General features: G+C 40.5%; 1 long non-coding RNA gene across 2 annotated transcripts; it reads right to left on the minus strand.

Moving 5' to 3' along the window:
• LOC121032159 (uncharacterized) lies at positions 1 to 27383 on the minus strand. 2 transcript variants are annotated; one of them, XR_005791122.1, is made up of 4 exons: positions 27258 to 27383; positions 23815 to 23968; positions 684 to 2599; positions 1 to 475 (listed from the first exon to the last, which is right to left on the minus strand). It is a non-coding gene; the product is annotated as an uncharacterized LOC121032159 (long non-coding RNA). The 2 variants fall into 2 exon arrangements; XR_005791121.1 differs by lacking the exon at positions 1 to 475 and having other exon boundaries at positions 630 to 2599; positions 27258 to 27379.
• Between the last annotated feature and the right edge of the window lie 31 nt (positions 27384 to 27414).

Raw genomic sequence — 27414 nt, forward strand, 5'->3', positions numbered from 1 at the left:
TCTTACGCAGACGAGGAATTTACTGGCTCATGTTACTGAAAAGTCCAGATACTACTAGCTTCAGTCATGGCTTGATCCAGGAGCTCAAAATGTTATTTCAATTCCATTTCTCTCTATCTCTTAGCTTTGCTTCTTCTGGTCTGGCTCTGTTTTCAACAGAGTGTCTTCTCGAGGTTGTAAGAAGGTCACAGCAGCTCTACTTCACATCCTCCTGAAGTCAAGTCCAGCATGGAAGAGGCTTCCTTTCCCTCTGTAGTCTCAGAACTGATCTCATTATATGTCATTGATACGGATGGATCACACAGTCATTCTTGAACCAATGGCTATGCCCTGAGGAATGTGGTGCTCATCTGATCAGGTCTGAGTCAGTGGTACCTGCCCTCTGCTGAAGCTGATAGTGGGCTCAACACATGCAGACCAACTGTGATCAAGGTGGCTCTCCAAAAAGATACTGGGCACTGTCGCCAAAAGGATCCTGGACAGACAAAAATGGCAAATGTCCTTCCAAATAAATGATGATTTCAAGGTTATTTTGACTAATGTAAGAAACACTAGTAGGTTGCAAAACTGAAACCCAAACCAGAATTTTTAATATTTTTATGAACTTCACCATAGATAACTTCCCCAAATAAGATATCATGGTCTATTTTAACAAATTCAAAGCAAGATCATTATCCTCTCACATTTGAGGAGGGAGGGTTGTCTTTCTTATCTTCATATTCATTTTAAGCAACGAATCAAGCAATATGAAAAAGCTAAAAATAAAAAAATAGATCATGAATGTAAAATGTCATTAAATAATAATGATGCATTTTATGGTAGCTGATTGCGTGCAATACTTTCAACTTTGGAATAAGGTTACGTTTTTCACCTAAATGCTGTTAGAAGTTTTCAGGCCTGAATATACAGGGATCTAAGATGCATATTGATGCATATTCTGCATAAACAGAGTACGTGAAAACATGAAGAACATACCTACCATAAACCTAAACACTTAAAAATCACATTGTACATAAGAAAATGAACAGATTATCCAGTATATATATAGAACATCTAGAAAAAGATAAACAACCAACAGAAAATTGGGCAAAAACCCTGAATAGGCACATTTCACAAAAGAAGCTCTCTAAATAACCAATACACATATGGGGCACCTGGCTGACTCAGTTGGTGGAGCATGTGACCCTTGGTCTTGGGGTTGTGAGTTCAAGCCCCGTGATGGGAGTAGAGATCACTTTAAAAAAGAAAACAAATAACCGACACACATATAAAAAGGTGCTCAACTTTGTCATCAAGGAAATGCAAATTGAAAGCATAAAGTGATAGCATTACTCACCCGCTAGAAAATAACAAATGTTGGAAAGTACATACAGCAACCAGGATTCTCCTCCACTACTGTTGAGAGTGTAAATTAGCACAACCATTTGGAAAACTATCTGGCAGAACTTATTAACATGGAAATGTGCTTATTCTATGACAGCAATTTCACTCCTAAACATATGCCCAAAAGATATGATCAAGGATGTTCATGAGAAGCACAATTTGTGGTGGTCAAAAAGCAAAAACTACCAAAAGGCCCATCAACACTGGAATGGATCAATAAATTGTGTTATGGTTGCACAACTTGACACTGTGTAGCAGAATGAACAAACAGCATGGATGAGTCTCACAAACATAAAATTAAATCTAAGAAACCAGCCACAAAAAACATGCGGTAGCATTCGATTTCTATAAAAGCTAAGAACAAACTAAACTAATCTGTAAAGTTAGCAGACAAGACGCCAGGTAACCTTGGAAGGACAGGGACCTGAAGACTCGGGGGGTTTGTAATACTCCACTTCCTGATCTGCTGCCAGCTACGCAAGTATGTTAAGTTAGTGAAACTTCAGCTGGCTGACACTTATGTGCATTTCTCTGAATATATATTACACATTAAAGGTTAAAAATAGAAAAGGAAGAAATCAGTTAAGTCTCCCGCCTGTCATTTCCAGCCTATCTGTTCCTTCCATTACCAATTCCCCTGCTGTTTTGTAAAGTTGCCTTTGTGTGAAAATACTTGCTCCATTTTAACAAGTGGTGGGCGGTTGATGTGATTTCTCTATAAATAGTTTGTAGAGAAACTATTTATAACCACTGTAGTGGCTTGGAAAGCACAGTATAAATGTTAGTTTTAATCATCTGGGGATGTACACAATATTTTGTTCTCATAAGGATCATATTATTAAGTCATAGTATTTTTGCTCAGCTTTAGTTTATCTCTGGAGCACAGCACCCAGAAGCGCTCACGATTCCAGCTGCAGATGTCACCACACTTCATTCCTACGCAGATCACAGCTCTTGGAGACATGAAATTGAGGCAAGAATCAGAGAGAGCCTTCATTGTTGATCCTGTTGAGTCTTGTTGGAAATAATGAAGAAAATCTGAGAAGATGTGCTTTCTTCTTCGTTCTATTGCTACTTCCCGTCAGTAGCCCCGTACCCAAAACACACGGAATAACGAATGGTCGGGTTTTAAACAGAATCTGTTTCTCCAGCTTTCTCCCTGTGAGCCCACAAGTCGTTGATCCAACCAGAGCTCTTCTCCCTGTTGCAACTTCCTCTGTAAATAAAAGCAGAACAGTTCTGCGTAAATACAGGGGGAGGCTGGATTAACATTCACAATAAACAAGAGATCCTTATAAGCAGCATTCTGTTATTCAGAATAATGGAGCTCGTGGGCTATCTCACGCCATAAGAAAATCCAAAAAGAATACCAAAAAAAAAAAAAAAATGGTTCATCACAAAATAATGAGTTAATGGGGAGACATTTGTAAACAGACAAAATAGCAAAGGGGATGCATCAAGAAGTAAATCATTTTATTGTGAGGTCTCATAACAAATAGGCAGTGAAGAAGACTCACATCAGTAGCCCTTGATGTCATGTGTTAGGAAAATCAAGAAAACAGGTTTTGTTTCTTTTTTCCTTAAGCTCCATGCCCAAGGTGGGGCTTCAGCTTATGACCCTGAGATCAAGAGTCACATGCTCTACCCGCTAGGCCAGCCAGGCACCCCCAAGACAACAGTTTTTCTAACCCATAATGTTGAAAATACTAATTACTATCTTTTGGAAGTTGCTATCCTTTATTTTTGTTAGTATAATATGGGGACTCCAACGTTCTAAGAAATTATTAGGGCATTATTTTTTTGAGATTTCTCAGAACTACAGACTAACTTCTAAAGCTGAATGAAACATGAAATTTTACCTAACCTGATGGTCCTCAAGTCGTGCCATTGAGGAGCCCTGGGGCATCCTACTCAATATGTGAAAGGTGCCCAGGAATTGGTTGGATAAAGACCCAGAGAGAAATACTCAGGACTCTCCCCAAACCTGGGCCAACCTTATTTATTTATTTTTTATTGTTTATTTATTTTTGAGACAGAGAGACACAGCGTAAACAGGGGAGGGGCAGAGAGAGAGAGAGAGGGAGACAGAGAATCCCAAGCAGACTCTGAGCTGTCAGCACAGAGCCTGATGTGGGGCTCAAACTCACAAACCATGAGATCATGACCTGAGCTGAAGTCAGATGCTTAACCGACTGAGCCACCCAGATGCCCCTGGGCCAACTTTAGCAAGCAGACCAGCTCATTTTCTGTTTCCATAATGGGCTTCCACATGAGTTTTATGTGAAGAAATCATTCAACTATTTAAAAACAAGAAATAATAAATTTTTTTTAAATTTTGTTTATTTACGTATTTTGAGAGAGAGAGAGCATGAGCAGGGGAGGGGCAGAGAGAGAGAGGAAGAGACAGACAGAATCCCAAGCAGACTTCTTGCTATCAGCATGGAGCCTGATGCGGGGCTTGAACCCACAAAACGCGAGATCACGACCTGAGCGGAAAACGAAGAGTCGGCACTTAACCAACTGAACCACTCAGGCGCCCCAAGAAATAATAAAACATGTTGAAGTAGACAACTCATCTTCAAACTTAAGGGTTTATAAAAAGAAAAGTGAGAGGGCCACCTGGGTGGCTCAGTTGGTTAAGCATCCCACTTCGGCTCAGGTCATGATCTTGTAGTTCTGAGTTCAAGCCCTGCGTCGGGCTCTGTACTGACAGCTTGGAGCCTGGAGCCTGCTTCAGATTCTGTGTCTCCCTTTCTCTCTGCTCCTCCCCCGCTCATTCCCTCTCTCTCTCCTTCTCTTTTTCTCTCCCTTTCTTAAAAATAAATAAACATTGGGGCGCCTGGGTGGCGCAGTCGGTTAAGCGTCCGACTTCAGCCAGGTCACGATCTCGCGGTCCATGAGTTCGAGCCCCGCATCCGGCTCTGGGCTGATGGCTCGGAGCCTGGAGCCTGTTTCCGATTCTGTGTCTCCCTCTCACTCTGCCCCTCCCCTGTTCATGCTCTGTCTCTCTCTGTCCCAAAAATAAATAAAAAACGTTGAAAAAAAATTAAAAAAAAATAATAAATAAACATTAAGAAAAAGAAAAGAAAAGTGAGACCCAAGCAGATTAAATGACTTGCCCAAGATCTCAGATGCAATCAGGGGCAGGACTAGACTTGGACCTTTTGTTTTCTGATTCTGGTTTGAATGGACTTTCCAAACCACGATGTGCCCATCAAAGAGTTTCCACAGTTTCCAAAAAGAGGGGTTGGAAATCCCAAGTGGAAACTAGCATATGCTTATTTATCTAGCTTTTATAGATTCTTCTATTTTCAGTGTCAAAGTCCTTGATACAGAGGCCATCTGCATTTTTTAAATAATGCACAGCATGTCACACGAAATAATATGGGCAGCAGAACCAAGGCTAAAAGTCCACTGTCTGTTTACTCCCAAGTGCTATTTGCAAATGGAAGAAGAAATTAGTTGCTAAAAATGTTACATTGGTTATGATCTGGAATCCTTCGACAGAGTAAAGCTGCCATGGGAACTGACTAGCTGATTTTTAAAGCTTGAAACAGGCCTTTTTCATATACATATACATATACATATACATATACATATACATATACATATACATATTTATATATAGCAGAGTGTTTTTTCTTTAATGTCAGGATGTTTGTTCAAAAATGCTATATAATTAGATAACAGCTTTCTCTGTCATTCCAGCTGTATTTTCTAAAGAGAATATACTGCAATTTTTTTTAATCCAATTTGGTAGCTAAAGGGTTAATTAAAGAGAGGGCTTTCTATTTTTAGCTGTTACTATAGCCAGACTCTCATTCAGTCTAAAAACAGCCATGCCTTCTGCACCATTTTTAACCCTGCAAAGCTGAGACTCATGCCTATCCAAATTAAGGATAAGCTTAAATAGCCCATCCTCAGCCAAAACCATGGCAACCAGTACTCAGTACATGTCCTACATCTTACCCGGTAGTCCTTAACATTCTTTTATCACAACACAGGAAATCTGCTTTGTTTGGTTGTCATTTAAGGACAGCTTTACACTATAGAATGGCTAACCATTTGCTTTTATTTAGGGAAGAAATGGATTTATGATGGTGTGAGCTTTACAATTAGCTAAAGACAGGAATAATCTTTATATTATTTATTTACATATTTATATATTCACTGCCTCATTTCAAAAAGAGACCTGTAGTAACTCCCAAAACGTCCAAAAGGGGATATGGAGAACATGAGAAAATAATGGGAGTATGGGCTTTCTATAGTTATGACCATGAACACAACTGGTTTGGCAGTCAGGTTAAACAATAAAAAGAGGGGCGCCTGGGTGGCTCAGTTGCTTAAGTGTCCAACTCTTGATATCAGCTCAGGTTGTTATCTCACAGTTCATGAGGTCAAGCCCCACATCGGGCTCTGCACTGACAGCTCAGAGCCTGCTTGGGATTCCCTCACTCCCCCTCTCTCTCTGCCCTTCCCCTGCTTGCTCTCTCTCTCTGTCCCTCTCAAAATAAATAAATAAACTTTAAACACACAAACAAACAAATACAAAATAATAGATTCTGCACAGTGACACCACCCAAGTACCATTATCAAAATGGGAAATACAGGGGGCGCCTGGGAGTCTCAGTCAGTTAAGTGTCTAACTCTTGATTTCAGCTCAGGTCACGATCTCACCGTCCCTGTGTTCAAGCCCTGCATCAGGCTCTGCACTGACAGCGTGGATCCTCCTTGGGATTCTCTCTCTCTCCCTCTCTCTGTCCCTCCCCCACTTGTGCACTCACTTGCTCTCTCAAAAATAATTAAGTAAACATTTTTTTAAATGGGAAATACGGTCTTTATTGCCCTGAAAGACCTGAGAGGTCTTTATTTTTCTACCTTATTTCTAAATGAAAATAGCTTTGTGATTTTCTTCTGATAATAGCATCAGTACATGCTCAGGTAGACAATCCATGCATTTTAGAACGCTATAAAGAAGAGAGTAAAAATTAGCCTAAATGATGCAGAAGCAACTGTCGTGACCATGGTGACCGTCTTCCCATCTCTTTGTGCACTTTCATAAATGTACATAAAATGAAGTGCTACCCTGCATGATGCTCTGGGACCTGCTTTTCCTATTCACTTCGTTGCGAAAATCTTTCCATACAAATTAATATTGAATTGTGATACACTCTATCAAATAGGTGTATCATCATTTTTTTAACTAAGCCCCTATTTAGGAATATTAAGAGTGTTTTTAGCATCTCACTATTACAAACAACACTACAGTGAAGATTCTTTTACGAACATATCTTTGTTTAATTGGTCAATTACTTCCACAGGATAAATTCCTAGATGTGAGATTGCTACACCAAACAGCATATATATTTAAGCTTGTGGTTCCTATCATCCAGAAAAGTTGAGCACCCTGGAAAAGTTGAGCCAATCTATATACATGCTTGTTAAAGATGTGCATAAAGTTTCTCTACACCCTCACCAATATTTGGTATCTCGTTCTTTTTTATCTTTTTCTATCTAGTAGAAAAGATGTCATTATGTTTTGATGGGAGCAGCTCTTCTCCCATCAATTCATAACTCTAAGAAAAGGAGAATTATAATTAAATTGAATAAGATAGCTGAGCTACATGATTTTGAAAGGCTCTTCCAGTTTTAACATTCTATAATTCCAGTAGTGCAATTGCTAGATTGTAGAGCAGTTCTATTTTTAACTTTTTGGAAAACCTCCATACTGTTCCCCACAGTGGCGACACTAGTTTGCATTCTCACCAACAGTGCATGAGGGTTCCCCTTTCTCCACATCCTCACCAACACCTGATGTTTCCTGTGTTGTTAATTTTAGCCATTCTGACAAGTGTGAGGTGATGTCTCGTTGTTTTGACTTGTATTTCCCAGATGATGAGTGATGTTGAGCATCTTTTCATGTGTCTGTTGGCCATCTGGATGTCTTCTTTGGAATTCAAAGGGATACGTGCACCCTGATGTTTATAGCAGCATTATCAACAATAGCCACATTATGGAAAGAGCCCAAATGTCCATCAACAAAAGAATGGATAAAGAAGACATGGTACATATACACAATGAAATATTACTCAGCCATAAAAAAGAATGAGATATTGCCATTTGCAATGAAGTGGATAGAGCTAGAAAGTATTATGCTAAGTGAAACAAGTTCAGTCAGTGAAAGACAAATACTATATGATTTCACTCACATGCAGAATTGAAGAAACAAAACAAACAATCATGGGAAAAAAAGAGACAGAGAAATCAAGAAACAGACTCTTAACTATAGAGAACAAACTGATGGTTACCAGAGGGGAGGAGGGTGTGGGGATGGGTTAAATAGATGGTGGGGATTAAGGACGACACTTGTCGTGATAAGCACTAGGTGTTATTTGGAAGTATTGAATCACTAAATTGTACACCTGAAATTAAGATTACACTGTATGTTAACTAACTGGAATTTAAATAAAAACTAAAAAAAAAAAACAACTCTATAATTCTACAAAATGTCCCTAATTAATTTCTCTACCAAGCATCTATTATAAGCAAGATCCAAAGGGAAGAGAGGTTAACTGGGAGTCTCTAATGTGCATGAAAACAACCCTTTTAGATCACTGTTTATACTCATTTTATTTTTCTAAATTTTTTTAATGTTTATTTTTGAGAGACAGAAAGACAGTGCTAGCAGAGGAGAGGCAGAGAGGGAGGGAGACACAGAATCTGAAGCAGGCTCCAGGCTCTGAATTGTCAGCACAGAGCCCGATGCAGGGCTCAAACCCACAAACCACGAGACCATGACCCAAGCCGAAGTCAGACACTTAACCGACTGAGCCACCCAGGCACTCATGTTTATGCTCATTTTATACAGGAAAAATATGGGGCTCAGAAGGGGTTAAATAAGAGCAGAATCAGAGTAGGTCAAACTGACAAGGTTTTTTTTCCCTATAGCATGCTGTCATTCGGCGGGATTCCTGTCCTTCAGGAACGTACAGTTACCCTAAGGAAGGGATGTGAGTTGCAGAGAGACCACACTCACATAAAAATCATTCAAGTCACATCAGATTTCTAAGGTCAGGCCCTTGTCTTCCTCCACCCACCCCTACCACCACAACTTTGTATCATTCCCTTGGCACTTAATATGGTATTTCCCATAGAGTAAATGCTCAAAGAATACTGTCCATGCTCCTCCCTATCTGCCTGACTACTTGACTGGGAGGGGTAAAACCTTCTCATTGTGGACAAGATGGTCCTACTCCTTGTACCGTTTTATAGTGGCCTGGAAGCTAGAAAGCAATTAGCCTCAGACTGGTCATACACCTACCTGGTAGGCCCTCCCTCTACCCAGCCTGACCAGGCTTGGAGCCAAGAGCCCAGAGAAACAGAGCGGGCTCCAGAGATAGAAAGACACTCAGTTCCAGGGCACAAGTGAGATGAATTGTTCCCTTTCATAGTTCTGCTTTTGAACCTTTCTATACAATCTTAAATATTATCGTATCTTACAGCTTCGACATTTCATCTCTAGCTATTTGACATTTTAGAGTGTCTTTACACTTCATCAAGATTATTATCAGAAACAATCAACAAAACTAAAAGGCAACCTACTGAATCAGGGAAGATATTTGCAAATGACATATCTGATAAAGGGTTAGTGTCCAAAATAGATAAAGAACTTAGAAAATCTGACACCCCCCCAAAATCCCAAATAATCCAATTTAAAAATGGCAGAAGACATGAACAGACATTTCTCCAAAGAAGACATACAGATAGCCAACAGACACACTAAAAGATGCTCAACATCGCTTATTATCAGGGAAATACAAATCAAAACTGCAATGAGATATCACCTCATACCTGTCAGAATAGCCAAAATCAAAAACACACGAAACAACAGGTGTTAGCAAGAGTGTGGAGAAAAAGGAACCCTCATGCACTGTTGGTGGGAATGCAAACTGGTGCAAGTCACCGTGGAAAACTGTTTGGAGGTTCCTCAAAAAGTTGAAAATAGAACTACCTTATGATCCAGCAATCATATTACTGGATATTTACACAAAGAATACAAGAACACTAATTCGAAGGGATACATCTACCCCTGTTGCTTATAACAGCATTATTTACAACAGCCAAGATATGGAAGCAACCCAAGTGTCCATCGATCGGTGAATGGCTAAAGAAGATGTGGTGTATATATACAATGGAAAATTATGCAGGCATAAAAAAGAATGAAATCTTGCCATTTGCAATGACATGGGTGGAGCCAGAGAGTATAATGCTAAGCAAAAGAAGTCAGAGAAAGACAAATACCATATGCTTTCACTCATAAGGGAAATTTAAGAAACAAAACAAACGAGTGAAGGGGGGAAAAATAGGAGAGAGAGATTAGAGAGAGGGAGAGAGAGAGATACACTCACAAACCTAGAACCAGAATCTTAATTCTAGAGAACAAATTGATGGTGACCAGAGGGGAGGAGGATGAGAGGATGAATGAAAAAAGTGATAGGGGATCAAGGAGTTCATTTGTTATGATGAACACAGGGCGATATATGGAAGTGTTGAATCACTATATTTTATACCTGAAACTAATATTACACTGTATGTTAACTAACTGGAATTAAACTAAGAACTTAAAATAATACATACATACACAAATATTACAATTAAAAATATTTTAAAGAATATATCATCATTAGCATTATTGCTATCAATCACTAAACACGGACACTTCAAGTTTTTTATGGTTCAATGTTGTTGGTTTTTTTTTTTTTTATGTTTTTTTAATTTATTTTGAGAGACAGATAGAGAGGGAGAGAGCAGGGGAGGGGCAGAGAGAGAGGGAAAGAGAGAGAATCCCAAGCAGGCTCAATGCTGTCAGCACAGAGCCCATATTGGGCTCAATTCCATGAACATGAGATCATGATCTTAGCTGGAATCAGGAATCAGATGCTTAACCAACTGAGCCACCCAGGTGCCCCAGTTCAATGTTGGTTTAAAATGGTGCTTCTCAACTACTACTATTCTAGCTTAGTAGAACTCAATTAGTTATTGAGTTCTGAGAGCCAGCATATGGTGTGGGCAAAAGCTCAGGACTCAAAAGTCACTAAATTCTGATTGGTTGTGGTCAAAGGGCCAGCACTTGGGGTCGACAGGTACAAATGTTGGTGTTCATGTGCATTCACAATGGTCTAGGATCTAGACTCCATGTAACCACTCTTGCAAAGAAATCATATAATGTGCATTATATATTTCACATAGGTCTTCAATTTGCTTTGTGTCAATATATGACAAGCTGTAATTCAACACTTTCTGTAGATGAAATATTCTCAAAAATAACAGCTGGAAAGATGTGTACATTTACATTGTAAAATTTATACAAACCTCATCTGATACATGAAGCTAGACTACATGTTCGTAATGACTAAGTATTTCAGGTGCTTTGGGCAAGTTAAGAAAATATTTTTTTTTTTATATTCAAACAATACATCTTTATTATCTTATGTCACCACTGCGACTTTACATCTAATTTTATTATTTCATTATTAGATTACTAAAGTAGGGTTCTAACTACCCTTCTTGCCTCTGTATTTTTAAAATACCTCCAATGCCACTACCAACAAAAACAACAGCAGTAATAATAAAAACTGTTCATAATTACTGAGTGTTCATAAAGTGCCAGACACTTTTCTAAGTGTTTTATAAAGATCATCTAAGTTGTTCTGTACAATGGCCTTATATGGTAATATTCATATATCACTTTATAGGTGAAGGGATTGAGAAAGAGAGATAAAGTAAGTTATCCAAATCATCTACTTAATGGATGGATGAAGATCCAGTTCCCTGAAAAAGGAATTGTCTCCCTAAGATACAGCAAGAAAATGTTTATTTTGATCAATGCCTATAGTTTTTCCAGGCTCTTAGATATGACAAGCCCTCCACTGGGGCCTAGCTCACTGTAAGACTAGCCTCTCTGTAGGAGAGACAATGGCCATGGGCGAGAACACTTGGGCCTACAATGGCAGCCCATTCTCAGGAAGAAGAGTGGGCCTATTGTATTTGCTGCAGTAGAATCAGGCTCTTCTTTCTGATGTGCCATCTTTTTTTGTTTTCAAACAAATGTGTTCTTGCTCAACAACAAAGGGCCTGACAAGATGCCACAGACCTCACACTATCGAGCTACATAAAAGCAGGAGATGATGAATGTTAAGTGCATTCTGGCTTGGTTTGATTTAAAGAGATCACTTCCAAGAAACACTTGGAATCAGTACTTGAAGTATTAGAGATGTGCCCTGACAGCTGGGGTTTAGAGGAACAAGGGCAGCTTTGTTCTCTTTTATGTCCACTTGTTCCCATGCATTTGTTGTCAGGAACTGCTCATGCACAAGGCACAGGAGAAGAGGACACAACAGAGAGCAAAGAAGTGGGAGATTTTCTCCAACCAATGCTGAGGCAGAGGGATTGGCTGGAGTCTGCTTTTAGTAGTTGCTGCTGGGATTCTGAGTGCTGAGTCCAGCCCATCCATACAAATGACTTCATGTTCGGGCATCGACAGGCATGTGTACAACCAAACCCATAACCTCTTCTTCTCATGCACAAGGCTAGACTCTACTTCTCAGCCTCCCTTGAGAGTAGAGCTAGTGGAATGTAAGCAGAGGTGATGTGGGCCACCTCTGCACCTGGTGCATTAAAATTTCCATGGTAATTCTCCTCTTTCTTCCCTCATCTGCCAGCTGGTTATCCATGCCAAAGTACCCATGCAGCCATGTTTAAAGAATGATGGAGCCTCCATAGCCAGATCCTTGAATGATTACGTGAAGCTAAGCTTAGCAATACCAATACTCTCATGGACTGGAATTTATGAAAAGAAAATATAAACATCTATAGTATCAGGCTGCTGAAATGTGGGCAGGAGGTGGGGGAGGTTTGTTATAGCAGTTAGCATACTGTGACTTATATGGAGTATGCAAGAGCCCAGGGAAAGAATGGATGAGGCTCACTCTGAATGTGTTAGCTCTGACTGCCTTTCTGATCACCTTTCCTTTAGCCTCTCCACCTGCTTGCTGGGAAAAGATGAAGGAAAACACATTGGGTCATTACACACAAGCATGTTGGTGTGACTTTGGAAAAGTCTCTATGAAGATAGTGAAGAACTTACATTCTTTTTTTTTTTTTTTTTTTTTTTTTTTTTTTTTGGAGAGAGCAAAAGTATGTGCCATGGTGAGGAAGGGGCAGAGGGAGAAGGAGAGAGAGAATCTTAAGCAGGCTCTATGCCCAGCACAGAGCCTGACGCGGGGCTTGTTCTCTCAACCCTGAGATCATAACTTGAGCTGAAATCAAGAGCTGGATGCTTCACCAATTAAGCCACCCAGGTGCCCTGATAACTCACACTTTTGAGGAGAGAAATGCTATCCCAACCAACAAATGTTTATTGGACACATTCCCTAAAGAAATCATCTTGTTAGGTGCTGGGAATACAAAGATTCACCTCTACTTTGGAATTAAAACAAAGCAAAAAAGATAGTCCTATAAGCTTGAAAATTTGGGGAAACATGATTTAAAAGATAGTTGGGTAATAAAAAAAGACATGCTTTACAGTTAGATAGACCAGAGTTGAAACACTAGATATGACACTCATTAAAATTATGGAAAGTCACTTAATCACTTGGTGCCTCAGTATTTTCATCTTTGAACTGGGATAAAACCTACTAACCTGAGTAAAGTGGGTTTTTTTTTTTTCACTTTTTATTTGGAAATAATCTTCAACTTAGAGAAGAGTTGCAAGAATTCCCATCTACCCTTTTCCCAACTTCCCCTCAACGTCAACGATTTGCATGGCTATCATTTAATTATCAAAACTAGGAAATTAACATCGGTACAGAATAGCTAAATGACAGACTGTATTAGAATTTCTGTTTTTTTTTTTTTTCACTAATGTCCTTTCTCTGTTCCAGGATCCAATCCCAGGGGCCACATGTAGATCCTTCCATTTAGTTATCATGTCTCCTCAGTTACCTTTAGTCCAACACATTTACCTTGTTTTCCTTGCAGTTTATGACCTCACCACTTTGGAAGAGTAGTTGTAATATATCTTTCTAGAATGTCTCTCTCAATTTTAGTTTGTCTATGTTTTCTCCTGATTGGACCAAAGTTATAGATTCAAGGAAAAATATAGCATGAATTGCATTATTTCAGGAGGTACATGGTATTAACATGACTTACTACTGGTGATCACTTGGTGAAGGGGTATCCAAAAGATTTCCCCAGAGTAAAATTACTATTTTCCCCATTCAAGTAGAAGTGAGTCATCCTTATGTATTCTTTGGTAAGGTGTATAGAACTTTTGCCCATCTAGAAAAATCAGGTTGTTTGTTTTCTTATTACTTAGTTTTAGGAGTTCTTTATATATTCCGTAGCTAAGAACATTATCAGATATGTGATTTGAAAATATTTTTTCCAAGTCTATGGCTTTTCATTGTCCTAAAAGTGTCTTTTACAGACCAAGTATTTTTAATTTTAACAAATTGGAATTCATCAAAATTTTTTCTTTTATGGGCCATGCTCTTGGTGTCATGCTTTGTCAAATCAGGCAAGTTTTCTCCTAGAGGTTTTCTAGCTTTGGGTTTTACACTTAAGTCTAGAATTCATTTTGAATTAATTTTTGTAAAAGGTATGAGATAAATATCTAGTTCAGTTTTTTTTTTTTTACAGATGGACATTCAGTTGTTCCAGCACCATTTGTTGAAGGGGCAATTCTTTCTACATTGAATTGCCTTTGTAACTTTACAAAAAAAAGGCAGTGATTGTATTTGGATGAGTCTATTTCTGGACTCTCTCCTGTTGCATTTATCTGTGTTCTAAACTTTCACCAACACCATTTTGTCTTAACTACTGTGGCCTTATAGTAAGTCATGAAATAAGGTAACATGAGACCTCCCAACTTTTTCATTTTACAAAACCGTTTTAACTATTCCAGCTCCTTCCCTTCTCCATATAAATTTCAGGATCAGCTTGTTGAGATCAGAAAACAAGCATAGGAGTGCCTGGGTGGCTCACTTGGTTAGGCATCCAACTCTTGATTTTGGCTTGGGTCATGGAGATCGAGCCCCGAGTGGGGCTCTGTACTGACAGCACAGAGACTGCTTGGGATTCTCTCTCTCTCCCTCTCTCTCTGCCCCTCTCCTGTGCTCGCTCTCTCTCCCTCTTTTTCTCTGTCTCTCGAAATAAATAAATAAACTGAAAGAAAGAAAGAAAGAAAGAAAGAAAGAAAGAAAGCAAGCAAATAATTGGGTCTTTTAAATTTTTTTAGTGTTTATTTATTTGAGAGAGAGAGAGAGAGCAAGTGGAGGAGTGGCAGAGAGAGAAGGAGACACAGAATCCGAAGCAGTCTCCAGGCTCCGAGCTGCCAGCACAGAGCCTGATGCGGGGCTCGAACCCACGAGCAGCAAGATGGTGACCTGAGCCGAAATTGGATGCTTAACCATCTGAGCCACCCAGGTACCCCTGGATGCATCTCTTTTTAATGAGAGTCTACCTGCAAATGTATTATCCCACTTTACTTGTAGTATAAGCTTCTAACAGTATATCGCCAGTGCTTTTCAACCCTGCTGCACCTGAGAAGCACCAGAGGCGATGTGGAAAACAATACCAATGCCCAAGTTTAACCGAAAATAAATTTCATCAGAATCTGGGGTGAGGTTGGAGGTTGGGGGGAGTGCAAAGAATCATATTTTTCAAAGCTTCCTAGGAGATTCTTAATAAGCCACCAGATTGGGTCACTAATCCCTAAAGATCATGGGTTATCACTTAGTGCTTACGTGTGATGTACAGCCTGGGAATGAAAAGGCTTATGTCTGTCATTGAAAAGGCAAAGTACCTGAGCAGTGGTTATATCTGGTAGCAGTACCAGTGACTAAGCACCTATTGTCCTCATACATCTATGTCACCTGCCCACCCCCAGAAGGCTTTTGTGATTTCTAGTTTAGACTGTAGCCATTGGAAGACATTGAACTATGGTATACGGAATGTGTAAAAACATGTTTAATGGAAATGGGTAAAAAAGAAATCAATTTCTTATAGGTTTGATATAACATGTCTCAGTCCAATCCATCAGGGAAGCACCAAGCAGAGTAATTTACTTCCTCACCCTGAAACTCTTCGATTTTTATAGATGGTAATGTCAACAATCCGAGAGTCTGAATGTGATTTAAGACCATGAAAAATTCTCTAAGAACAAAGTATCAGTGAAATCACTGACACTAGATCTGCCATTTCCATAAGCAGCTTGATAGCAGAAGTCCTACAATAACTCCAAAGTTTAGAGGTTTAGCCTTTGTTAGAACACTAGGAAAAACCTATCTTTAAAACACCCAGTTTTTCATAGAAAAAGTACTGGAAACAACATTTGTTGCATTTTGACTCTCTTATTTTAAATGTTAGGAAGCTGAGAGCTGCCTGGGTGGCTCAGTCAGTTAAGCATTCAACTTCGACTCAGGTCATGATCTCATAGTCCATGAGTTCAAGCCTCACGTGAGCTCTGGGCTGACAGCTCTGAGCCTGGAGCCTGGCTTCAGATTCTGTGTCTCCCTCTCTCTCTCTCTCTCTCTGCCTCTCCCCCACTTGTGCTCTGTCTCTCTTTCTCAAAAATAAACATACATACATACATACATACATACATACATACATACATACAATGTTAGGAAATCTAGGTTCAGAGATGTGCTTTGTTCAAGGCCACACAACTAGCCAAGACCACACAGCCCAAAGGTTCTGATCTCATAAAGTCTTAATTCTACAATGCTTCCATGCTCTTGTAAAATGTATGCAACATTAGGGATGTGCCCATAAAGGAGGGAGAGTGCCCTTCTTTTTCCCTTTCCTCCTTTCATCACTAGAATGTGGATGTAATGGCAGGACCTGGAACAGCCATCTCAGACCATGACATGGTCCTGGGAATGAGGCAATGCTCAGTATGGTGACAGGCGAGATGGAGCACGAGTGTCTGACACTGTGGGGATTTGTACCAATCCTGGAATAGACCCCGTAGACACTAATCCTGGAGTCAGATATTCACAAAAGAGAATACTAAACTTTTGTGTTTTCTATTATTCACTGTTATACATAATCCTAACCAATCATAGTTAGGATTTTTATAGTCTCCAAACGAAGCTATGTAAATGGATCCTCCTAAAAGTAACTTTACTGCCACTTGGAAAAGTCAATGGAGCATAGCATTCTATTGTACACATTAACAAGAATTTTGTTACATGGGAATCCTTCTTGTGAGGGAAGATGAGAAACGTTTTGATTCCATATGGCCCAACCAAAACCTGGGAGTGCAATTATTATTTAAGGGAAAATAGGTATTGGGAGCAAGTAGTAGCCTCCAGTATAACTTGTGAGAGAATCTTTTGTTTGTTATATATTAATGAAAAACAGCATTCTCAATTGTCTGGAAAGCAAGATTTTTTTTTAATGACCATGCTAGGAGTTAATGGTGATGTTCCTTATTTATTTTTATTTATTTGCTTTTTTAGAGAGAGAGAGCACGTGCTCATGCTTGTGAACTGGGGAGGAGCAGGGGAGAGAAAGAGAGAATATGAATCAGGCTCCATGCCCAGCACAGAGCCCAGTGCAGGGCTCGATCTCACAAATGAGAGATTGTCAACTAAGCCTAAATCAAGAGGCGGACACTTAACCAACTGAGCCACCCAGACGCCCTGGTGATGTTCCTTTTTGGAATAGGATGGTGTTAGTGTTCAGTGGGATGGATTTTTTGCCCCTGGGCTCCCTGAATTGTAATCAAGATCAAAAATCAGAACAAAAAGAGATGGGTACTTGCATTGTTATTTCTGAGAAATGCTTGTCTTGGAGACAGTCATTGAGAGACAACATCTCATTCCGCTGTATTAGTTTCCCAGGACTGCTGTAACAAATTCTGGGTAGTCTAAAACAACAAAACTTTATTCTCTGACAGCTCTGGAGGCCTGAGTCTGAAATCAGTATCACTGGGCCAAAATCAAGATGGCAGCAGGGTCTCACTCCCTCTGGAGGTTCTAGGTGCTGACGATCTCTTGCCTTGCGGACCACATGCTCAGATCTCTGCCTCTATCTTCACATTGTCTTCTCTTCCATCTGTGTGACCTTCCTCCACTTCCCTCTTACAAGGACACTTGTGATTGTATTTAGGACCCACTCACATCATCCATGATCACCATCTCATCTCAAGATCCTTCATTTAACCACCTCTGCAGATACCCCTTTTCCTTATAAAATAACATTTATAGAATCCAGGGATTAGGACCTGATCTCTTTGGATGGCCATTATTCAGTGAACTACATCCACCCAAAAGAAAATGTGAAGATGATTGGAAAAAAAAAAAAAAAGAAAGAAGTCATCACCTTTTGGTGGAATCATCACCTCTTTTTTTTTTTTTTTTTTAAAGGGTTTTTTATTTTTGGGACTGGGAGGGACGGGGCATAGAGAGGGGGGGGGGAGAGAGAGAGGGAGGCACAGAATCGGAAACAGGCTCCAGGCTCTGAGCCATCAGCCCAGAGCCCGACGCGGGGCTCGAACTCACGGACCGCGAGATCGTGACCTGGCTGAAGTCAGACGCTTAACCGACTGCGCCACCCAGGCGCCCCGAATCATCACCTCTTCTTATAAGAAGCCATTTCCTGCCTCTCTTCTCTGTCATCAGGAAGAAAGTTGCATCCTTTCTTGGAAACCAAGGGAGGAAGATGCCAAGAGGATCATTCATTGGTGGATTCACAGGTGCCTACAGAAAGGGGAATTCTGATTCCACTCCCTGGTTACACACATGTCTATGTTAGCCTGTACATCTTCTCACTTGCCCCTGTGATCCAGGCAGAAGGGAATGAATTAAGGAGACAGTGCAGGGTGGAAAATGTGAAAATGTGAGTGGCACCTTGTCTACCTAATCTCTTTTTTTTTACTCTGAGGAAGCACGGATACCATTATACTAAGTGGGTGATTTCCAAATTTCAGTCTTTTATATGTCACCTACATGTCTTTTGCCACATTGTTACACCAGTAAACACTATTGTTTCCTTTGTAGTTTTCCTTTGAGTTTACTCACTTTTTACATTAAACATTTTTAAAAGAAAAACTATACCTCAGTTATAATTGGAAGAATAGTAGTAAGTACCATAAGCAAGCACCACAAAGACAAAGAAGGATGCCTCAAATACTATGGCCTGAAACTGAACTTCAGCCTTTGTTAAAAATGGAAGATTAGCTAAGATGACAGGTGTTAAAGCCATAGTAGGATCACACTGAGACTTTCCCCTTGATGTAATTAGGAGTGAAAGAATGGCAAAGGGAATAACTTTCTCATGGGGTAATCCAAAGTTATTCAATGCTGTGACTGAGAAATAAAGTATGAAACGCCAGAACCTCAAAGAAGAGGAAGGCTATTCCAGAATAGAAAGATACCGCCGATTCATACCTGCCTCCACCATCTTGCTAGCAGCTTTTATAACTACTTAGGAATTTACATTGGAAGAGGAGGTGTTAAAAGATGTCTTAGAATTGTAGAGCATGAAATGCTACAAATGTGTCCATGAGGATTCTTCCCTTGCATGTGAGAGTGAAGAATTTATTGGCTCCTAGAACTGGGAGGTCAGGTTCAGATGCTTCCACCAGAGCTGTATTGGGGGAGCTCAAATAATGTCTTCAGGATGTTTCCTTCTGTCTTCCTCCCTCTTCTCTCTCCCCCCCCTCCTCCTCTCTCTCTCTGTTTCCCCTTATCTGTTGTACCTGTGCTTTCCACAGAGAGTAAGAGAGCAGTCAGCAGCATAGGCCTCTATCTCGCAGCTCAGCAAACCCAGCAGAAAGAGTCAGTGCTAACAGCTGTAGAAGCTAGGTCCCAGAGAGGATGCTGATAGGACTGGATGCTGACTAGATTTCTGTGCCCATCTTTGAATCAATCCCATAGCCAGCTGGCTGGACACATTCTGGCCAGGCCAGAGTCACACTCCCCTTTCCTGTGATAAAGGAGGGGCAGGAGAAGAGGGGACTGAGAAGGAGGAAAAATGGAGACTATCACCCAAAGGACAAGGGATGTATTTCCTGACGGAAGAAAAGAGAAAGGATGCTGGGCAGACAAAAATAACAGGTGTTCACAACAAACGCCTTCTCTGTGCCAGTCGTATGCAATTTGAAAAGAACCCAAAAGCTTACTTAATGGTAATGATGTTTAAAAATACAAAGAGTAAATGTATGTTGAATGGCTACTGTCACCAGGAAAGTGGACCCTGTCAATGCCACTTCCTTGCTCGCCAATCCCAACTGCAACCGTGAGTGCCTGCACCTTATTGCCTAGAGCTTTCTCTGAACACGGAAGCCCACTTTACCTGCCCTTCAGGAATTACCCCCCACCCCGCCTCCAGCAGCCCTTAAACATGGTCTGACAGCAGGGTGGTGGATACATAGCCCAGCTCCCCACCCTTGGGTAGGATAACTCTGTGGTGTTCTGTTTCCCAGAGTTCTCTGGAGGGACTGAGCTCCAGTTATGCCTAGATAGAACCCTTTACAGCTTCCTTCCCTTCTCTGTCTCACTTATGTCCCCCTTATTGGTGTTTACTGGGATGACCTCCTAAATAAATGACTTGTACTTGAATCCTTGTCCCAGGGTCAGCTTCTGGGAAACCCAAACTATGGCAGCCAGGCAGGCACTTTGGCAAGCTATTTATTCATATTACCTCTGATCATACTCACAACAATCACATAAAGTAGACACTATTGTTATGCTCTGCTGTCTTACACAAGAAGAAATAGAGTCTTTGGTCAAGGTCACACAGCTAGGAAACAGCAAAGCCAGGATTCACAAGCAAGTGGATTCCAATACTTATTCTATGTTACCTGCCACTTTATATCTCTATAAATGCCCAGCTTCCAGGATCACTGTAAATGAACTAGAGAGAATATGGTTGTGTGTTGTAGAATCTGAAAGGAAAATGTGAGCTGAAGAGTCGTGGGTCTTGCTCATAGTAGGTGCTCATTAATGAGTTGGAATAACCCATTAATAAATTAAGGACTGAAATAACAGGTGACAGTTGTTTTTGTTTTTTTTTTAATTTTTTTTTTCAACGTTTTTTACTTATTTTTGGGACAGAGAGAGACACAGCATGAACGGGGGAGGGGCAGAGAGAGAGGGAGACACAGAATCGGAAACAGGCTCCAGGCTCCAAGCCATCAGCCCAGAGCCCGACGCGGGGCTGGAACTCACAGACCGCGAGATCATGACCTGGCTGAAGTCGGACACTTAACCGACTGCGCCACCCAGGCGCCCCAACAGGTGACAGTTTTTAGTTTACAGGAAGTTATTAGTGTTGTTCTTTTCTTCATCCTTGAAAAAGAGAAGCTGCCCCTTCTCAGAAATAATTCTCTAATATAGTTTTCTGGGGCACCAGGGGGCTGAGCCGGTTAAGCATCCAACTCTTGATTTCAACTCGGGTCATGATCTCATGGTTTGTGAGATCGAGCTCCGTGTGGGACTCTGTGCTGACAGTGCAGGAGCCTGCTTGGGATTCTCTCTCTCTGTCCCTCCCCTGCTTGCGTGCTCTCTCAAAATAAATAAATAATCTAAACTAAACTAAACTAAAATAAAATAAAACAAAATAAAACAAAATAAATAAAATGTTCCTAAACTCAATGTCAATGACAGTCTTTCTGGATTACGGCAAAGTAATCATCTTCGAGGTAGGAGAAAAACTGGGCTCAACTGAGCTCTATTTCATTTTGGAAGAATAATATATGTTAGCCTTTTAGAAAAAGATATGACTTTAAAATATACATACACTTATCTTAGCTTAGATACAGGTTTGCCTAAGAGAAAGGACTGAAGCAAAGTCTCATTTACCCTTCCCATTTTATATGTCCATGATTGCACATGAAAAAGATTTTTCCATTATTTTAGGTAGCACGTGCATAAAAGTGCAAATGGGCATAATGAAATGTCACTGAAATAATTGTCTAGCTGCCTATTTCTTGATTTAGTGGAATGAGCATTAAATCAAGAGTCAGAAAGCTGAGTTGTATAGGCTAATTATTTATCTTCTCTGTGCTCCAGTAGTTTTTTCTACAAGATGGATATTTTGGTTTAGGAATCACTGGCATCCTTCTAGCCCCCAAATTTTCTGAGGTGCAAAAAGAAATATTTGTTCCCTGTGAGGCTCATTTAAAAAGGAAATTAAGGGGGCGCCTGGGTGGCTCAGTAGGTTAAGCATCCGACTTCGGCTCAGGTCACGATCTCGCAGTCCGTGAGTTCGAGCCCCGTGTCGGGCTCTGTGCTGACAGCTCAGAGGCTGGAGCCTGTTTCAGATTCTGTTTCTCCCTCTCCTTCTCACCCTCCCCTGTTCATGCTCTGTCTCTCTCTGTCTCAAAAATAAATAAAACATTAAAAAAAATTTTTTTAATTAAATAAAATAAAAAGGAAATTAAGAAGGCTCAGAGAATCACTCAGTCTCTTATTTGTCTGTTTATCATATATAAACATCCACTCCACATGTTATAAATGACACAGAGGAAGTCTTTCTGTGCCCGGAGCACAACCAAAATTTCTAGACTGTGTCCTCACTGTGGGAAATGCCTCCTGAATGGCTGCCCTCAGACCTCTGGTGACATCCAAGATCATTAAAAAGAGAACCAAGGGGCCCCTGGGTGGCTCTGTTGGTTAAGCGTCCAAATCTTGATTTTGGCTCACGTCATGATCTCACAGTTTTGTAAGTTTGAGCCCCCTTGTCAGGCTCCCCTCTCACAGTGCTGGCCTGTTTGGGATTCTCTCTCTCCCTCTCTCTCTGCCCCTCCCCCACTCACACTGTCTCTGCCTCTCTCAAAATAAATAAATAACTTAAAAAAAAAAAAAAAAGACAGAAAGAGGGAGAACCAAGAGGGGCACCTGGGTGGTTCAGTCAGTTAAGTGCCAGAGTTTGGCTCAGGTCATGATCTCGTGGTTCGTGGGTTCGAGCCCCACATTGGGCTCTGCACTGACAGTATGGAGCCTGCTTGGGATTCTCTCTCTCTCTCTCTCTCTCTCTCTCTCTTTCTCTGCCCTTTCTCCACTTACATTCTCTCTTTCTCTCTTTCACTCTCTCTCCCTCTCTCAAAAAGAAAAAAAAAAAAAAAAAAAGACAGCTAAGAAGTTCATCTGGCACCAGTCAAACCAATATGTCAAAATTAAGCACAACTGACGGGAGACCCAGAGGCACTGACGATAGGGTGGGCAGAAGATTCAAGGGCCAGATCTGGATGCCCAACACCGGTTACGGGAGCAACAGGAAAACAAAGCACATGCTGCCCAGTGGCTTCCGGAAGTTCCTAGTCCACAAGGTCAAGGAGCTTGAAGTGCCGTGTGTGCAACAAATCTTACCGGGCAGAGATTACTCCCAACGTCTCCTCCAAGAACCGCAAAGCCGCTGTGGAAAGAGCAGTGCCACTGGCCGTCAGAGGCACCAATCCTGAAGCCAGGCTGCGCAGCGAAGAAAATGAATAGACAGTTTATGTGCCTGTCATATTTGTGTTAATAGAGCCATAAAACTAAAAAGAAAAGAAAGCACTGTCTCTATTTGACCACTTTTGATTTATAAAAGGGCAACTTTGGGTCATTCAGCCTAATAATTTAAAGTGTTTGGGGAGTATATTGCAGGCAGATACCCTAAAAGACAAAGTATGACGGGAGAGGAGGTTGAATCCCTAAGGAAAACTAGATAGGGCACAAATAAAGTATGGTTTTCATCGGTGGCTTAACAAAAACCTAGTTGTTGTTTTAATTGATTCGTGTGTGGTAGTTTGTGAATCACAGATGCACGTCTAAGAGCTTCACTGCAACTTTCCAAAATCCATTAATTGTTAAAACTCCGAACCCTGCTTTTTAAGTGAAACAAATATGACCAGGATAGACTGACAACTTGGTTATGTCCTTTGCTTTGCTTTGTTTTTAACGGTGAAGCCACTTGTAAACAGGGAATACGTTAGGCGGAGATTATCAAGCCTTTCGGCCAAGCATTGCCCCAATGTATTGTGGCAACTGATTGGCAGTGGAGAAGAGATAAAATGCTCTTCTTAAGCTATGGCAACAGGTTACCTAGTAACCACAGAATGATTAAATTCCATTCACAGAGACTTGTTCTCTTAATTGGAGGAAAAGATACAAAGAACACAGCTGGAGAGAAACAAGAGCAAAGGAAGACTGTGACAGGTATTAAGGGGCCTAATATCTGCAATTCTAGCAGCCTTCACTTAAGAGCCACACTATATGATTGACTCTTTTGTTAGTAATAACAAGCAGCTAAGCTGCCTATAGAGCCATAATTTCGTGTTCTTCTCCACTATAGGAAAAATGAAGATAAAGTATACAATGGAGCACATTAAATGCAGCACAAACTCCACAGGGTGCTATAGTTCTTAGAGTGACCACTTACCGTGTGCAAGATTACGCCTGTGCTGAGATACCAAAGTTCAATTCCTTACTAGAACTCAGAATGGTCACTTGGGATCAGTATATCCTGCGATCACTCTCTTCTGTCTGTTGGGCACATATTGCTTTATAGAGAATTATGGTCATGCCACTCTCTCCTGCTTTAAACAGTAAAATTAAGAAAAATCAAGCTCTAGATTGACAATGATGAGAATTTTTTTTAATCCATTAATTTTTTTCCTGTGCTCAAAAAAGAATTCACCATGTATGTCACTAACTATAGTTGGAAAAGTTCTACCTAAGGGTCACTTTTAAAAACGTTTTTCAGTTACATCTTATACTCCTTGAGTAAGATTTGTAGGTTAATATTGCCTCAGTTTGGCTGCTCTGCTCACAGGTATGCAGCTTAAAACTTTTTGGGGGCACCTGGGTAGCTCAGTTGGTTAAGCATCCAAATCCTGATTTCAGCTCAGGTCATGATCTCATGGTTTGTGAGATCGAGCCCCATGTGGGGCTCTGTGCTGACAGCATGGAGCCTGCTTGGGATTCTCTCTCTCTCTCTCTCTCTCTCTCTCTCTCTCTCTCTGCCCCCCCACCCCACTCGTGTGTGCGCACGCACACTGTCTCTCTCTCTCTCAAATAAATAAACATTAAAGAAAAAAAAAACTTTCTAAAAAAGAAAAACTTTCTTAAAGCCCCCTCTAGTGACAAACAACAAATTAATCCATTACTGTGTAACATGCTAACCCCTCCAAGGTCCAAGTTCTGTTTTCTCTTTTAGTATTAGATGAATCAGGAGCTGCAGTATTTTGATTGCAGAATGACTAAGGGCTAGTCAATGGCTCACATTCTTAAGTGCTCTTCAGTCACCAAAACCTAAGGGATTTTGTTTTAAAACTGGTCAACACAAAATGCACACACATCATGTAATTGTATTTCTTTTACTCCGCCCTGTTATATATTTCTTTAAAAATTTTTTCCTGTTTGTTTTTGTCCTTCAGGGACTTTCAGGATTAAAATACGTTCATGATAACACAATGAATGGAAAAAAAATTATCTTGGCCTTTTACGTCTTGTTGCTTTTATTGGACAATTTTCACCATGATGTTAAGCAGGTCCAAACAGACAAACATGAGTTCTAGGAATCCTCTGAATTATGAAACTAAGGGTTATCTATAAATATATAGACTAAATGTAGAAATGATTTTTAAAATATAAAATAAAATGCAGTAAATAAACTATTATATGTATTAGACTATATATTATGGTATGTGTGATACATAGTTTATTTTATTTATATCTCCAGTTCCAAAGGGCTTAGAGCTCCTCCAATAAAACAGAAGTTTAACTGAGTCATTAAAAAAACAAGAGTGGAATAAAAAAGCCACCTGCCTAATAAAGGCAATTAAAGGTAAATAGAAAAATAGGCTATGAATAATTATTGCAACTGAGCATACATTTTATTTATGCTTTCTATCAGCTAAGACAAAAAGGGAAACCCAATAGTAAAAGTAAGCATGCCAATTCATTAGGGCCAAAAAATAATTTCCTTCTAAAATGTAACATATAAATTTCTAGATATCAATAAAAAGTATACCATTGGAATAATTTCTTAATATGAAATTCATACTTAAATATTCAGTAAAAGGTCTTTAGGAATGGCCCCTCTCCAAGTCCATTGCACCTGGTGGTGATTCTTCCCAGTGGAGGGGTATTTCTGGGAACTAACTCTACCATAAGCCCATACTAGCTGTATGCATCCTGCCTATGATCATGGATTGCCTCCTGGGAATAGCAACCAGAAAGGACCTGTCTTTCTTGTTTATACACACAGAGTGAAAGCCAAGGACATATTAAATTGAACTTAGGATAACATGTTTGCTGCTAAAACTGGAGAGAGAAAGTAAATTTTTGAAAGAATTGGAACAAAATAAATAATGAGGATGGCTTCAATTGAAGTTGGGTACCAAGCAATGCTGTCTCTAGAACCCTCTCCTGATCTTGGAGATATTTAAAAGCAATATCCACTTTTTATATCCTAAAATGTACTTTCATAAGAGGACCTGGCATCACCTTCGTGTGAATCAAGTCACTGTGTTATCTTCCCAGGGGTGTTTGCCCTTTAAGCTTCAGCTCTAATTCAGTTTAACAAATGCTTACCAGAGACCTATTATATGCAAGGTATCTTCCAGATGCTAGTAGTGGAATAAAAGGCTTCATGTTCTTAGACAGGGATTTCAAGTATCAGTGAGTAGGTAGGCAAGAGAGTTTTTGTTCTCTGGGTAACACGTGACTCTCTACCCATGTTAGACCTTTGTTGTTGGGGCCACAGAGCCATCACACATCCTTCCACATTCCTCAGATTTTTAATCTAATGTTCTCCTTTCCCTAGTCTTAGCGAACCAGGAGTTCAGATGTTACTGTAACTGAATTTCTGGCTTATTCCCCTTTCCTTGTCATAGGATTCCTGACTTACTCCCTTACATCTGAATTTTTCTGATACCCCAGCTTTTCTGAGATAGGGTCTTACAAAGAGAGAAAACTATTATTTGTTGAAAGCCTCGTTTTATTTTCCAGGCAGTGGACTTATTAATCCTTGCAACTACAACATTAATAGCGTCTTTTACATTTTAGAAAAGAAGGACCTGTGCCTCAGAGAGGTTTCCAAAGGTCAAGTTGGCAAGTGGCAGAAAAGTTCCGCGTATCTGCCTCCAAAGCCAGTACTTTTTCCATTACAGCAATGGTTCTCAAAGGGGTTGCAATTTTGCCACCTACCCCTGGGAAATTTGGCAATATCTGGAGACAGGCTTGTCACAGCCAGAGGTGGAGAGGGTGGGTTACTAGTGTCATCTAGTGGGTAGAGACCATGGATGCTGCTAACACCCTACTAGGTACAGGGCACCTCCCACAACAAGGAATTATGCGCCCAGCCCAAAACGTCAGTGGTGCCACTAAGGAGAAGCACCAGGTTACAGAATGTTCCCTGCCCTATTATGATTTTATTTGCAAGGATCCAAAGCTAGGTAACTGCTTCCACATTAAACAAATTGTAGAAAGCCACAGATCAATCAAGGCCTTGTTCACACTGCAACTCTCTTCCAGCCTAAAGAAAAACATATTGGAGCCTTAAGATGAAAAAGGGTGGGGGTGGGGAGGGAAGAGTGGTAGTGCTCAGTAAGCAGAAAGGAAATGCAAACTGATTCTTGAGGTTAAAAATCAAGAGGTAAATATATAGATATCTTTCACCCCCAGGATTTTCACTAATCCCAATGTTCGCTCACTGCTCCGAAATTTAACTATTGGGAACTGGCTAAATGTTACCCTGACCTCAACCAACATTTGCTTTTGATTTTTTTCCGGGACCCAGGGGACGTGGATACCAGATGAGGCCACCTTGTCTCCCGCTCTTCCCGCAGGGACAAGACCTGCCAGGTGCTGGTGACTTACCGCCCGACAGGAGGCGGCTCTGTGGACGACTGGCAGGATCCCAGGGCCACAGACCGGTGTTTGGGACACTTTCCCCGCCCAGTAAAGGCCGCCTCCCCTCGTTCGCCACTCCACAATCCTCAATTGCTCTCCCCCTCCCTCCGCGTACCCCCGGGAG

Source organism: Herpailurus yagouaroundi, unplaced genomic scaffold (genome assembly GCF_014898765.1).
Source record: "Herpailurus yagouaroundi ecotype Mexico unplaced genomic scaffold, PumYag 141, whole genome shotgun sequence".
Lineage (NCBI taxonomy): Eukaryota > Metazoa > Chordata > Mammalia > Carnivora > Felidae > Herpailurus > Herpailurus yagouaroundi.